A 14040-nucleotide genomic window follows, 5' to 3' on the forward strand; every position below is an offset into this window, starting at 1 on the left:
GTTCCTTTTGGACAGGACGTTGTATTTGATGATGTAGGAAATGTAAGAGAAGCCCAGATCAGAATCTTTGGCCACCCTGGATGAAACACCCACAAATCCAACAGAGACACATAATTTATGTTACTCATATGGTGAGAAATGCAGCAACCTCCCTCATTCATTTATTTAAAGGAACAGTTTGTGAGATTTAAGCAGATTTAGTGGCATCTAGTGGTGAGAATTGCAGATTGCAACCAGCTGAAACTTCTCCTGGTGAGAAATCCTTCACTGTCCATTGATCAGGAGGTTTTTACCGGGGGCCGAGTTATCTGCAGAGGTCTCTTCCTCATCAAATCAAATGGATCCAGTCAATTTAAACTGGTTAAATCACTGATTAAAGCAGTTTCATGTTAAAAAAAATAAGTGTTTTTACGACACTCTCGTTGCAGAGGGGCTGTGAACTACGGTAGCTAACATGAAAACACAAAAATACGAGAACCCAAGTGGCACTATCTAGAGCCAGTCTTTGTTTTGTCCATTCTGGACTGCTGTAGAAATATGTTATGTCCAACATAGTGATCTCCATTGCAAAGGACCTGCTCCCTATGTAGATATAAACAGCTCATGCTAAGGTAACGAAACACAGCAAATCTTCTTTTCAGGTCATCATAAAGTAAAGAAAACATACCTATTATATTATATTCTACCAGTATATCACTCTAAATCCTACGCATTGGACCTTTAAACCCTTGTCAGCATGTGAAGCCACCATAGATACATAGACTTACAAAACCATCAGAGACACATTTCAGTGTGTGGGACTACAAGGGAAGGAAAAGAACAGAACTTACCTCATTAATTTATGTAAACTGACAGCAGATGCATTGCAATTATTGCTGTGTGCACACACACAGTGATGATGTGAATGCTGGAAGAGTGTAATAGATTAAAGAGTGTGTATGTGGGTATGTGCAAGTGATTATGTGCAAGGAAAAGCTAGAAAGACAGCGAGAGAAGAAATAATATAAACAAGTTATTTTAACATTTGCCCATCATGCCTCTTACAGTAGTTTCAACTGTTATTTGTGCAAAGCCGAGGCTAGAGTTTCCTTCCCTTTGTGGTGGAGTAACTACATCTTAAAACACACATATACACACATACACACACATCACACAAGAACTTTATAATCTTGTGGTTTTTGAAAACCATGAAACAAACGCTTTGCTCTCTGCAAAAAAAAATTGATCCTCTCTTTTTCTGTTCTGCAAACTTTATCTCCGACACCAGTGTCTGTATTTAAGCATTTGTGCATGTGTGTGTGCATATGTGCTCAATGCATATGAGCAAATGTGTGTGTGTATACACTGCTGTGAGAAGGGTGAATAATCTCCCCTTCAGCTGAGGCTAAAATCTCCGTCCAGCCTTTTTCTGAGTCAACCAGCAGTCTGGGCTGTTGGCTCTGGCAGGCCATCTGATCCGTCCTCACTGGGCTAAAGATATTTGGGTGTAGTGAGCACTGATGTTATTGCTGAGCTCTGGGTAGTGCTGGGCTGAGATGTATTTGGGTTGGCTGGCTGAGGGATGAAGCCTGTTTGCCTACCGGGGCCGAAAACTCTGCAGGGGGCCTGCCTAATCTGCCGCACCATCCGACAGCTTAATTAGTGTTTCACTGCTGCACTCGCATACAGTCTGCACACACACATTTTCTCTTTTACACACACACACACTGGGGCATAGCTTGTTAGTCTAATAAAGAGCCATTAGAAGGTTAAATGTGGGTCTCATTAAAGATTAGTCATTTACTAACATGCATAATAAGACTCTCTTGTGTGATTCTGATAGCTGTTCATATTGCTGCGAGAGTGAAGACCACAGTCAACTCATGCAATGCTAATTTACCATGCCATAGCCTGGGATTTGGCCCATCTCCTGCTGAGAGCATAAACACCGAGAGAAATGGATACAGTCACTTCCAGTCAGTATCTGAGAGCTTAAATGTCATTACACGATGGTGTCTTTATGTTGTGGGTGTGCTCTACACACTGTAAATTGTTTGAGATGATTTTGACGAGCAGTGATCCAAGGGGCTTAAAGAGGAAGAGCCTTGAGAAGGATAAGCTGTGTGAAGAGGATTCTAGATTAGCTTGAATGGATTTGGAAGCCCTCGTGGAAGCTCGGACTAAAGGCTGTATTGAAATGTCAGAGATAATAATTTTACTTCTCTGGTTTCTGAAGATCCCCGTCCTAATGCCTCTACCATCTGTTTGAGAGCAGAGCGGTGGACATCCGTCAATGTGAGAGAGAGGGAGGGAAGGAGAGAGAGAAATTTGGCACGCCACAAAGATGCGTTTACTTGCTCTTTCCAGCCCTCATCAAGCTCTATCTGATCCAAACAGCGCTCTTGTCTTTACTTGGAGTCTAATAACATTATTCTCCTGGTCACGGCCACATAAAAAACAGATGAGCATGAGCCATAAAGGGGAAAATCAGTTTTCAAAAAGGAATTAAAACATTGGAGCTGCCAATGTTTTGACTTAGTGGATAAAGCCTCCAGGCAACTAGGGTTGGAGGGAGAGAGCGCAAGGAGCTGTGAGAATGTCAAACAGCAGACGGCTTTACTGACTCAAGACATGGATTAGCCATCTGAAGCCTTGTTTTAGGAGTTACAATATTACTGAACAGCCCATGACTAACCTACAGTGTAAAGCAGTGTTAGCTGCATATCAATTAGAGAGATTCTCTTTAGAGATAAACATTAGAGCTAAAAATGAGCTGGTAAACTGGCCGACAAATCCACTTCTCCCATCTCGGTCTTGATAAATATTTCAGCCAAGCTCGGCTCCATCGTAAAAAGAAAGTGATAATTAATTACTTCTGTTCATTTACGTCTGTCAAGTTTTAGAAGTCATTTGTAGGAGCATCTGTGACAGTGAATTTGCATTTTGGAAATGCTCACAAACGTTAAAAAAGTCCTTTAGCTGGGAATGCCAAAACCTATTCCTGTGAGGCGTAATGGGAACTGCTCACGGCTATGATGTTTGCATTCATGCAATATGCAGTGATTTAATATTTGTTTCTTTTATTAGGCAGTCCATCTAGCTGCCTGTCTATTACTTGTTTGGGCTTGTATGTGTTTTTTTGTTGACAAAATGGGGCCCATTTTCTGTGATTGTAAAATATCACATACAAGTTCTGTTTCCATTATCATATTTCATTTTGATTGTTTATTTGCTGACAGTATAAGTTGTAAAAATAGTTAACATGGGTGTTAATCTGTCATTCTCTGTGATGCTGCACAGCCCTGATTTGTCCCTGAGTTATTTACCATGTTTCTACTATTTAATGTTTATTATAGCTTGTGTGATTGTGGTTTTGTTGTGCTGTACACTCTGTATGCGTGAGCGTGTGTGTGTTTGTGTGAGAGCAATTTGTTTTGAGTGACACTCTGTCGCTTCCCTCGCAGGGAAACTTGCTAATTTACTATCTCTGAAACAGATGCCACATTATGCCTCCAACATTCACATGCACACAAACATACATCACCACCAAACCCATTCACATCTGCTCATATGTCCTTAAATCAGTTGTCAGTGAATCTCTGTCACCACGTCTCATCATCCCCAGCTGAGTTCCAGCTCCACTGTTGTAACAAGAATCTTTATAAAAGCACCTAACGAGCTTTAAATTGTTTACCAGCATATGTAGGTCACTGTTTTCTTTCTGTATTTGTGGTAAAATGAGATCCTGTTGTAATTGCAGATGTGAGTATCTGAATAGATGAGTAATTTACTTTGTAACACTGTATTTATGGTGGTAACATATGAGACTAGAAAACGGGATCATTTGTACCAGCCAGAGAATGTATAAAATAATGGGGGTAGCCACTGTGACTTCACCCACTGGTTTGTGGACTCCTGAAGTGTTGAGTTCAGCATTACGGCCATCGCTATCTTGGAAATATGGAAGCCAGAAATAACCGTACCTGGACAAGAGGCTGGAGCTGTAGAGGAGCGAGGGCTGGATCGGACTGAAAAGCCAAGGACACTATCTACAGACAGCCTGCCATTCAAAGCAGCCCGCACTTAATTATGCATAATATTAAGCCTTAATAAAATGTAAACCGGTGAGTTATAGGAGAATTCAGTTATGATGAAGGGGGAAATTAGCTATAGAGACCAAAACTGTTTTTGTACCAGGCTGTAAACATGTTTATTTCTGCTGTAAAGGTGGGCATTTAAACTTGGGGGGTCTATGGAGATTAACTGGCTTCTAGAGCCAGCTTCAAGTGGCCATTCAAAGAACTGCAGTTTTTCGACGTTGGCTTCATTTTTCAACTCCAGATACAATACGAAAGATGTTATGATATTTTGTTTGGAAGGGGCTAAATAATGTTTTCGAAGAAAAAGATTTACACAGTCACTTTTCAGAGTGGTTTATTTGAATATTTTTGCATACTGAGGTCCCTAAATGGTTTTGGAGTTGCATACATTGGGTATGACAGGCAAAATGCTACTGTTGTGGATACAGTGAGCCTGACTGTATTTTTTTGTGATGATGTTAGTCCCCACAGTAGCCATTTCATTGAAGTGAGACCAATTGAAATTGTCTTCGTTGGCATTAAGGCCCAGAGACACCGATCTGACATTGAAGAACTAGTGGGAAGAAGGCCAACTGTTGCGTCACCTCAGGTCGCCTGTATCTTGGCCAGAATGTTGCACCTGAACACACCGCAAAGATTACAGCCAACAGCAAACTGGCACTTACATTTTGCATGTGTGTGAGGGGAAGTAACTTGACATACCAGCAGGTGGCAGTAGCGTGTATTGGTTATTCCCTTTTTTAATAATGTAAAAAATGTGTACAAATGGTACAGGACAGCACTCCATTTTTTACATTTTTCATTGAGGATTCAGCACCCATTCATACTTCTGAGGGTTGAGCGTGTTTGTATGGACTTCTGATCCCTTTTTTAATAACCAATACACACTACTGCCACCTAAAGGGAAATTGACAGACCAACAGGACGTAATAAAGATGCTAGCTAACCAGTTAGCACATTAACAACACAACTGATGTTGAAAGAGCAAAGAATATTTACCGTGCCCTTAAATCTCACCTGATATAACAACTCTGTTTTGATCTCACGCCTTTCTTTTTTAAGTTGGTTGTTTACTTTCCTCACTTCCATTGTTTGTCTTGTGCACTGAGCTGAACTGACAATTAGAGTGATATCATGCACCGATGGGGTCCACTATCTCTGACGCTGATTCAACATGCTAAATCTGCTGAAAATAGCCTACGAGGACTGAAGAGCGCGATGGTGAGGGACACACTGCAAAAACTAGGGTGCCCAACACTGACCAACAGCCGACTGTCAGCTCGGTGTGTCTGGGGCTTTAGAGCTAAAGGTGGATGGGTGGTGGCAGTACTGGAGTGGGTGTGAATGAGGGTCCCAATTTGTAAAATGTTGTCCCCCTATGCATAAGTCCTGATGGCCGGCCTGGTCCCCACTCTTTTACACTGCTATGGTAGCTGCTATAACGCCTCAGAGAGCTCTGATGCAGAGGTATATCTCTAAAAAATAAAACCAAATATTTGGCCATCGCCTCCTGCAGGTAGTGTGGACAAACACACATTTATATTTGTGTTATACATTTTCAGCCACCAGGAACAACAGGAAGAAATTATTGGAAGTAACAGGCCATTATTTCAATCACAAAATGGATTTTTCACGTCGAGCAACCGAGCATGTCACAGTTATTGTCAGAAACTACCAAGATCTTATGTTTATGGTGCATTACTGACTTGAAGCGAGCGAGTGTGTGTGTGTGTGTGTGTGTGTGTGTGTGTGTGTGTGTGTGTGTGTTAGCGTGTGAGTGCGTGTCATGAAGAGTTGGTCTGGCCGAGTGCCATGCAGCTGGAAGCCATCATAGAACCAATTACTTTCCGACTTTTGCTCTCCTTCGCTCCCCCTTCTTTCTTCCTTTCTCCCTCTCTTTCCTTCTCTTCATCTCTCTCTCTCCTCCTCCCATTTTCTCTGTCTGTCTGATTTTAATTCTGCAGGCCTGTCTCTTTGTGAGCCGAGAGTCAGCTTCACAGTTAACCCCTTAACTTTGCCCTCACTCACATCTTCCTCCCACCAACTGATTTAACTCATCACCACCAAACACGCTCTCTCCACTTTTCTCAGATCATCTGCAATCCCTTCTTTCATCCAGACTACTTCACCCTCCTCATCATGCTCTTAAATATGTCTGCTGACTTCTCCTCATCTTGTTCAGCACCTCGGCTTATTGATTCAGATGTGAGATGTTTGTAAGCCTGCGTGTCCTGCCAACACGGCGTACGGACCAATTTACAGTAACATGTTTGAGCTGCAACTCATGTCATGAGTGAAGGGCGGTAAGAGTGTAAACACTGATTACAGATCGTGTACTGAATGAATGTGTCACCAGAGGGAGAGACGGTGAAGGATGGAGGAAGTGAGAGAGTTAACAGTGTAAACAAATGAGGAGTGTAATGAGGATAAAGCACCGCTGTGAACAAGTGAGCCTTTGTCTTCACTCGTACCTACTCTCACTCGCCTCTCCCGCTGTCACACACACACACACACACACACACACACACACACACGCACACAAACAACTGTATCATGTTTGGGTTTCTGGGAAGTGCAGTTTATTGAATGTTAAAGAAGGGAAACAGAATCCAGCACTTCATTCAGAGTGAGAGGGTGAGACACTTCATGATGTTTTTCAAGTGCCGACGCCAAAGAGAAGTTTTCTCTCAATATTTTCTGCTTGTCCGTCACTTTCACAAAACATATGAGAACAGAAATGTACAAAAACAGACTTTTTGGAGAAAGTTTGATGACTGTGTGGAGGAGCTGGTGAAAACTCTCAGTTGTATTTCACCAGCTTTCTTTAGGTTTAATGTTTAAAACGTCTGCTGAGTGAACCCATCAACTACACGTAAATCTTTGGAATCTGACCAGTATAAGCTCAGTGTCTTGCCATGCATGCTGGGTTTCACATAGTTAGATGTTGTTTTTCTACACTTTTAGGTTGCATATCAGTCTTGATTTTATTGACAAAAACTATGACGAAAATTTTTCGTCAACAACATTTTGTCCCATGACGAAGAAGAGACGATGAAGGGAGATCCCAAAGGGTGGAGGTCTGCAACACTATGTCAGAGGTGTGTTTCACCTCTCTCGGCACACCACTGAGTGTTCTGCTTCCCTGCTGTATATTTAAAACACATACAGTTTCTGCTGTGTCCTCAGTCACCACATTATAAAGTTTGCAGATGACATGACTTTGGTCAGCCTGTTAGAGGAGTAAGATTAAGAACATGGCTCAGTCCTGAGTTTATTGACTGGTGTGAGGCATCACATCTTAATCTGAACACATGGAAGATGATCTTTGATTTTAGGGGCCATCCACCACCCACTGCAGCTACGATTAGGAGGAGAGGAGATTCAGGCGGTGCTGAAGTATAAGTACCTGGGATATTTCGTAGACCACAAGCTTTCCTGGGATCAATGTGCCGATGATGTTTATAGAAAGGGCCAACAGCGCATCTATTTTCTCAAAAAAACTGAACTTTTTAAATACTGATTATAAAACTTTTATTCTATTTTACAAATCTTCAATGAGAGCTTCTATATTATATTACCAAACACAGAGATGCACAACAAGCATCTTATTAATTATTGAAAGGTTGTGATCATGGATTTTCGTGGCGTCTTGTTGTTCTGTGTATTAATTGTGCATACACCATGTTTATTATTTACTGTGCTGTTCCACAAAGTGCCCCCTTGGGGACATTAAAGTTTTCTAAATCAAAGTCAGTTGTGTAATAAATCACAGTGAACACCATGTCTGCATTATTATTTACTGTCATTGTGACACTGTTGTTATATGTCAGTGCTGTTTTGCATTTGTGCAGGATGATTTTAAAATCTAAGAATGCTAACATAACTTTGACAAACATACAGAGTTGATGTTTACCGTGTTGGACTGACAAACTGCACACAAAGATCAACAGAAATCAGTGGCTGCCAAGGCAGAACAAATTAAGCTTTGCCTTAGTTCATGCAGGACAGGAAGTCATACTCCCCAGCTGTAACCAGCTGACAGCCAGCTGATTGGATCATCGCTTCTAATGAGTCACACACCAATCACAGCCCATTCTCACAACAAGCGGTCCATTTAAATATGGCCTCCTACTCACTGATACCTGCTACACCAGTGCTGCCACACACTGCTGCTGCTGCTGCTGCTGCTGCTGGCAAAGCTTTGCCTCCTCCACCCCACCCTCCACCTTCCTAATTCCTAAGATGGCTTAAAGGTGAAAAAGATATTTCATGTCTTGCTTTGGGCCTTTGCTTGTACACCCAGGGAGATTTTCTGCATTGCGCTCTCTGTTTTTGGTTCAGCATGCTGTTTGTCTGATTCAGGGAGCATCTTAAGAGTGGAGCCGTCAGCACCAAGCATAACTGTATTTCCATTTGTTGCAATAAATGGTTACATCTATGGCGAGAGTGTTCCTGACTGAAATACAGTATATTGGGATTTCTAAAACTATTTGGAAATGGTCAACATAAATGTAATGATCAATGTACGACCAGTCAGAGCTGAGGAGCCTCTGAAGCAGCTGTCAATCGTGTAAATCACTGCTTATAAACTGCGGTCAAACTGTCTAACTAGGCAGCGCTGATCAAATATAAATCAAAAATACTGTTACTGCCTATTTCAAATGTTTTCAGGAACAAATTAAAGTCTATAGATTTTGAGTGACTCACCAAGTGGTGGCATTATTACATGAGGTCATAATATGTTACAAAATATGAAGGATAAATAATGTTTTTTGTTCAGGTGATTAGGGTTTATACTGTAGACATGCTAAAACTGTCCCTTGCATGTGTGTGTTGATTAAGAAAATGTAATTTGATAAAAGAGGTGTTTTACAGCATTAAAATAAAAACAGTTTGTTCTGTTGAAAATAGTTGAAATTACAAAGGCAGCATAAGGGTGTAATAAAGTACAGCAGACGTCTATCCTCTCTCCAGTGTCAGTGTCTTTTAATAAATTAGCTACATGATGGATTTTATGTTGACGCTTCTGAGGAGAAAAAAAGGAGCTGAAATATTTGACCATTTTTGGCCATTTATGTCGACTTTTACAAAGTGCAAAAATGCAGAGAATGCAGAAAGTGCTGAGAAAAGGTTGTCATGGGCGCACCTGCACACACACACACACACACACACACACACACACACACACACACACACACACACACAGATATTTCCTGGGAGGTGACACTATTTTTTCCCCATCCTGAATTTTCAGGTTTCCTTTAAGGGAAAGAATTGGATATCACATTAACTGGCCTCTACTTCATGTTTTTTATACAGAACAATTCTTAATGCCGTTAATTTTAGAACAGAAAGAATGCTGTATTCTATTTAAAATGTTAAAGCCAATATTAAAGACAGGTATTGTTCACATTTATTTTCTTCAGCTAAAGCATTTTCCTTTCAGACAAGCAATCTTGATTTAATAACCAGGAAACATAACCAGTAGTTAATTGTGCCCCTGCAGTATTGTGGTGTTGTTATCCTACGTCTGTGTAGGTTTCCTCAGTTCGCGCCCAGACATAGCTGTAGGTTTTGGGGGGATGCAGGCAACACGTTCTCCTAAATATTTGGAATATGTGCATTTATCCCCCACAATAAAAACATTAAAGTAGCAGAGGTTTTTTATTTCGACAACATTACAGGCATTTACATGAACTGATGCAGAAAATGCACAAATTGGTGCACAAAAATTCAACAGAATTCAGGAAATTGTGTGTTTGATGCTCAAAATTTTGGGGTGGAGGACCCCCAGACCCTTCGTTTCATATCTGTACCCCTGCCCAACAATGTCGACATGAAACGTACGCACATGATCCCAGGAAAGGAAGTTAAAGAAGAACTTACCAGGTTGAAAGGGAGCACCTCACTGCCCTCTCTGGTCAACAGTTTCCAGTCTGTTGCTCTCAGCAGTGATGTCACACTGCACTAAGCAAGCGGTAACCTTCGTAACTGAGAAATGAAGCCAACACAGAAGAGCCAAAAACTGCAGTTCTTTGAATCGCCATTTGAAGCCAGCTCCAAAAGCCAGTTCAATCCCCATAGACCCCCATGCTAAATTATATAAACATGTTGGTACAAAAAACAGCATTGATCTCTAAAACTAACTTCCCGCTTCATGACAGCTGTACAGGGGGTGCATTTTTATAATTCATCTACATTTTATTAAGGCTTAATGTTACACATAATTAGCAATAAGGGCGGGCTGCTTTGAGTGACAGGCTGTCTGCCTATAGTGGCCTCAGCCTCTCAGTCAGATCCACCCTTGTTTCTCCACAGCTCCACCCTCTTGGCCGAATATGGTCACTTCTGACTCCAAAAATACAAGATGGCGATGGCTGAAATGCCGAACTGGAGGCTTTTAAACGGGAGTCCACAAACCAATGGTTGACATTACGGTTGTAACGTCCATTATTTTTACAGTCTGAGGTGATGAGACACCCTGAGGTAAACTTTTACATGTAGCAAGATGAGGAGTTAAAACCACTGGAGGGCAGCAGAAACATGATATTCATATTGTGAGTGTGACTGTTAATGTGTTACCCTCTGCCCAGGGAATTTCCTGTTACAATGAAGAAGCATAAAACGCCTCTGTCCATTAAATAACATCTAGGTGGGCTGGTTAGTAACACCACTTATTTTCAGGTTATTCAAGTCCTAATAAATCTTCATGTAATCTGAAAATCTGCGAGAAACAAACACTTGAAATCTGATTTTCATTTCTGTCCCCTGTAATGAGACCCCTGTGGCTCAAAGCCTGGACGAGCGACCTTTTTTCCCTGACAGAAAGTCGCAAATGAAAGTGACAGCACGTTAGCAAGAGGACTAAGAAAACAAATCAGACAACCATCATAGAAAGAATGTCTCACTGCGCTGAAAGAGGCCGCTCATTCTGAAAAAGGGGCAAATAGTAACAAGTAACACACTCTCACACACATACACACAAACACACAGATGGAGATGTGGCCGGGCGTCGGGCCAGATGCTCCGAGAGAAGGAAACTCACATTCTTGTGATGGGGAGTCATCAAGTATCAAGTTCCATAGACTCTGGCAGAGGCTGGAGAGCCCCCTCACCACCCACCACCCCATCACACACACACACGCACACACAGAGAGAGAAACAAACACATACATAGCCCTGTACTTTTTGTGTGTGCATGAGGGCAAGCTGGCTGCATGAAAACACTGAATTGCTGCCTTTTCTAATCTCGTCAGATCTGTTTCTGTAGAAATAAGGGCAGGAGTGTCTGATCCTGCGTGCAGCTTGGTCTTATTAGTTTGAATTTGTGCGAGTTTGTGTATCATCTATGAGAAAACCTCCTCAGTCTGTAGTGAAGAGGCTCTGTAGGTTTGATCCAGCGTGAGGTCGACAGGCCAAGTGATCATGGAGGAGAGGACAGACCTGTGCCAACCTGTTCTGACTTCTCCCCTCTGGGAGGCGCTGGAACACTGAACACCAACACAACCAGACACAAGAACAGTTTCTTTTCGCAGGCCGCCGCTCTGATTATCAGTTAAATCAGTGTGTCAGTAACCCTGTCACACCAAAAACCCACTGCTCCCATTATAGTTTATAATTTTATTGTACATATCATCTGTCACTGTCTTACCTTTATTTTTCCAGCCTTTTCCTCATTCCTGGCTGTGATGTCTATTTTTGTGTTCATACACTGAAAGAAATGTACTTACACTTTGTATATGTAAACATACTTGGCGAATAAAGGTGATTCTGATAAGACACAGTTGTGTAATTTCTTATCTCTCCACTAGATGTCACTGTCAACCTACTCTTCTTTATCCCTTTGCTGTTCAAGAGGCTGTTTCATGTTAACAGGTCAGTGCTCTGGTTTTTCAAAACCTCTGTGCACAGTTACATAACTCCAGTCATGTTAGTCCAATGACTGTTACATAACTAACATGTAAAGCTACTTTAACCATACCATTATGTCACAGAAGCTTGGCATGCCGTAAATAAATAAATACAGTCTAACCTGTTAGGTTTCAAGTTGCAAGTTCCTTTTTGTCATATGCAATCACAGAGGAACAGCTGTTGGCAATGAAAGCCTGAGACCTCAGGTTCCCTCCAGTATTACATATGTATAAAAAGAAAATCATGCAAGTGAAAAACGGGACTCTAAACATGAGATAGTGCAGAAGTTCAGACACTGGAATAAAATATAGTATATATTTATAATATATTAAACAAAATAATGGTAATGCTCTATGAAACAGCATGATTTAAAGTGTAGTTTCCCAACATTTACCATAATTCCTCTTAACTTACATATAAAATATCAGTTCCTTCTGGTAATTAAATGCAGATACAGCAGAACAAGGCCGACATAAAAAGCAAGAGCAATAAGGCTAGGGTGGTGTTTAACATGCTCAGGAAGATCTGGAGTTCAAAACAGTAGGTGTTGCTGTATCGATCACAAAACACACAACTAACAGGCTGCAAACATTCATGAACACCTGCCTCAGGAAAATACATTTTAAGCAATGCAGACCTGTGGAAAAGAACGAACCAGGTTCCCGCTGACTGACAAATTCTAAGGAGAGAGTGGAGTTGGATTGGACACACCCTCAGAAAAACTGCCACAAACATCACCCAACAAGCCCTGAAATAGAAACCACAAGGAGCTAGGAAAAAAGGTCGACCCAAGAACAGCTGGAGAAGAGGTGTTCAGACCAAAATTTCTAGGAGTGGGCTCAGTTGGGGAGATCTAGTGAAATGGAGGACATCTGTCAGTGGTCTATCCTCCCCAGAGGAGCAAAGGGCTTAAGCCAAGAAGTCACAGCAGAACAAGAGAGTAACAATTGTTAATGTTAAAGGAAAAGAGAAATCACTTACTGCAAGTATTTTAGTAAATACTGGGTTTATAAGGGATGTTTTAGAGGAAAGGAGAAAGAATATAAGTGCTCTCATATTAAGAGTCGGGATGGAGAATGTGGTGGTGTCTATCAGCTCAGCCTGGTGTCTGCGTGTCAGGAAGTTTGGGATCCAATCCCAGAGTGTGGTGTTAAATCCAAGGTCTCTGAGCTTGATGACATGCTTGGAGGGCACAATATTTCAATTTGCCTGTATGCAAATTGAAGTGAGTTCAGCTAGGGTGGAAGGAGGTGATGAAGGACTTGACTAACTGCTCAAAGCGCTTCATGATGGTGGAGGTAAGTGCTACTGGGCTGTAGTTGGTAGACCATCTTTTTGAAAAAGTCTTTGTAGACATCTGCCAGTTGATCTGCACACACCTTAAGAGCTCAATCAGGGATGCAATCAGGTCCAGGCACCTTGCGTGGGATTTAATCTTTCTGAAGGATATGCACACATCTGCCCTAGATATTATCAGTGAGCAGGGGTCCCGGGCCTTTTGTTCTTCCTCAGCTGGGAGGTTGTTCTCAGAGTGTGCATAGACAGAGTTCATCTGGGACAGATGCAGACATTACCTCAGTGGTGCTGCTTTTCCTTTTGTAGTCTGTGATAGCTCTCAGTCCAGACCACATGTTTCTGGTACTGGAGCCCTGGTAGTTTCATGTTGTTTCTGTATTGACTCTTAACACTGCTAACAAAGGGCATACCTGGTAACGTATTTGTAAGCATGGACCTCATTTATGGGCTACTGTAGAAACATGTTGCACCGGCATGTTTCTACAGTCCTGAGCTGAGGGTTAGGGATGGGGTTAGGGTTAGAGTTAACCCCTTGCTGACCCTGAGCTGAGAGAACTGCGAGAGAGTGAAGCAGAGGCCGTTTACACGTTGCCGGCTATTTTCATAAACGGACATTTCACCGTCTCCGTTTTCAAAAAATTCTTCGTTTACACTTACCCGTGCATATATACACAAGAGCATGCCAAACCTGTAGGTGGCAGTGTAACGAGAAGCTCAAGCCTTCCATGTATCCATTGTCACCATAGCAACATAG

This window comes from Epinephelus moara, chromosome 8 (genome assembly GCF_006386435.1).
Source record: "Epinephelus moara isolate mb chromosome 8, YSFRI_EMoa_1.0, whole genome shotgun sequence".
Classification (NCBI taxonomy): Eukaryota; Metazoa; Chordata; class Actinopteri; order Perciformes; family Serranidae; genus Epinephelus; species Epinephelus moara.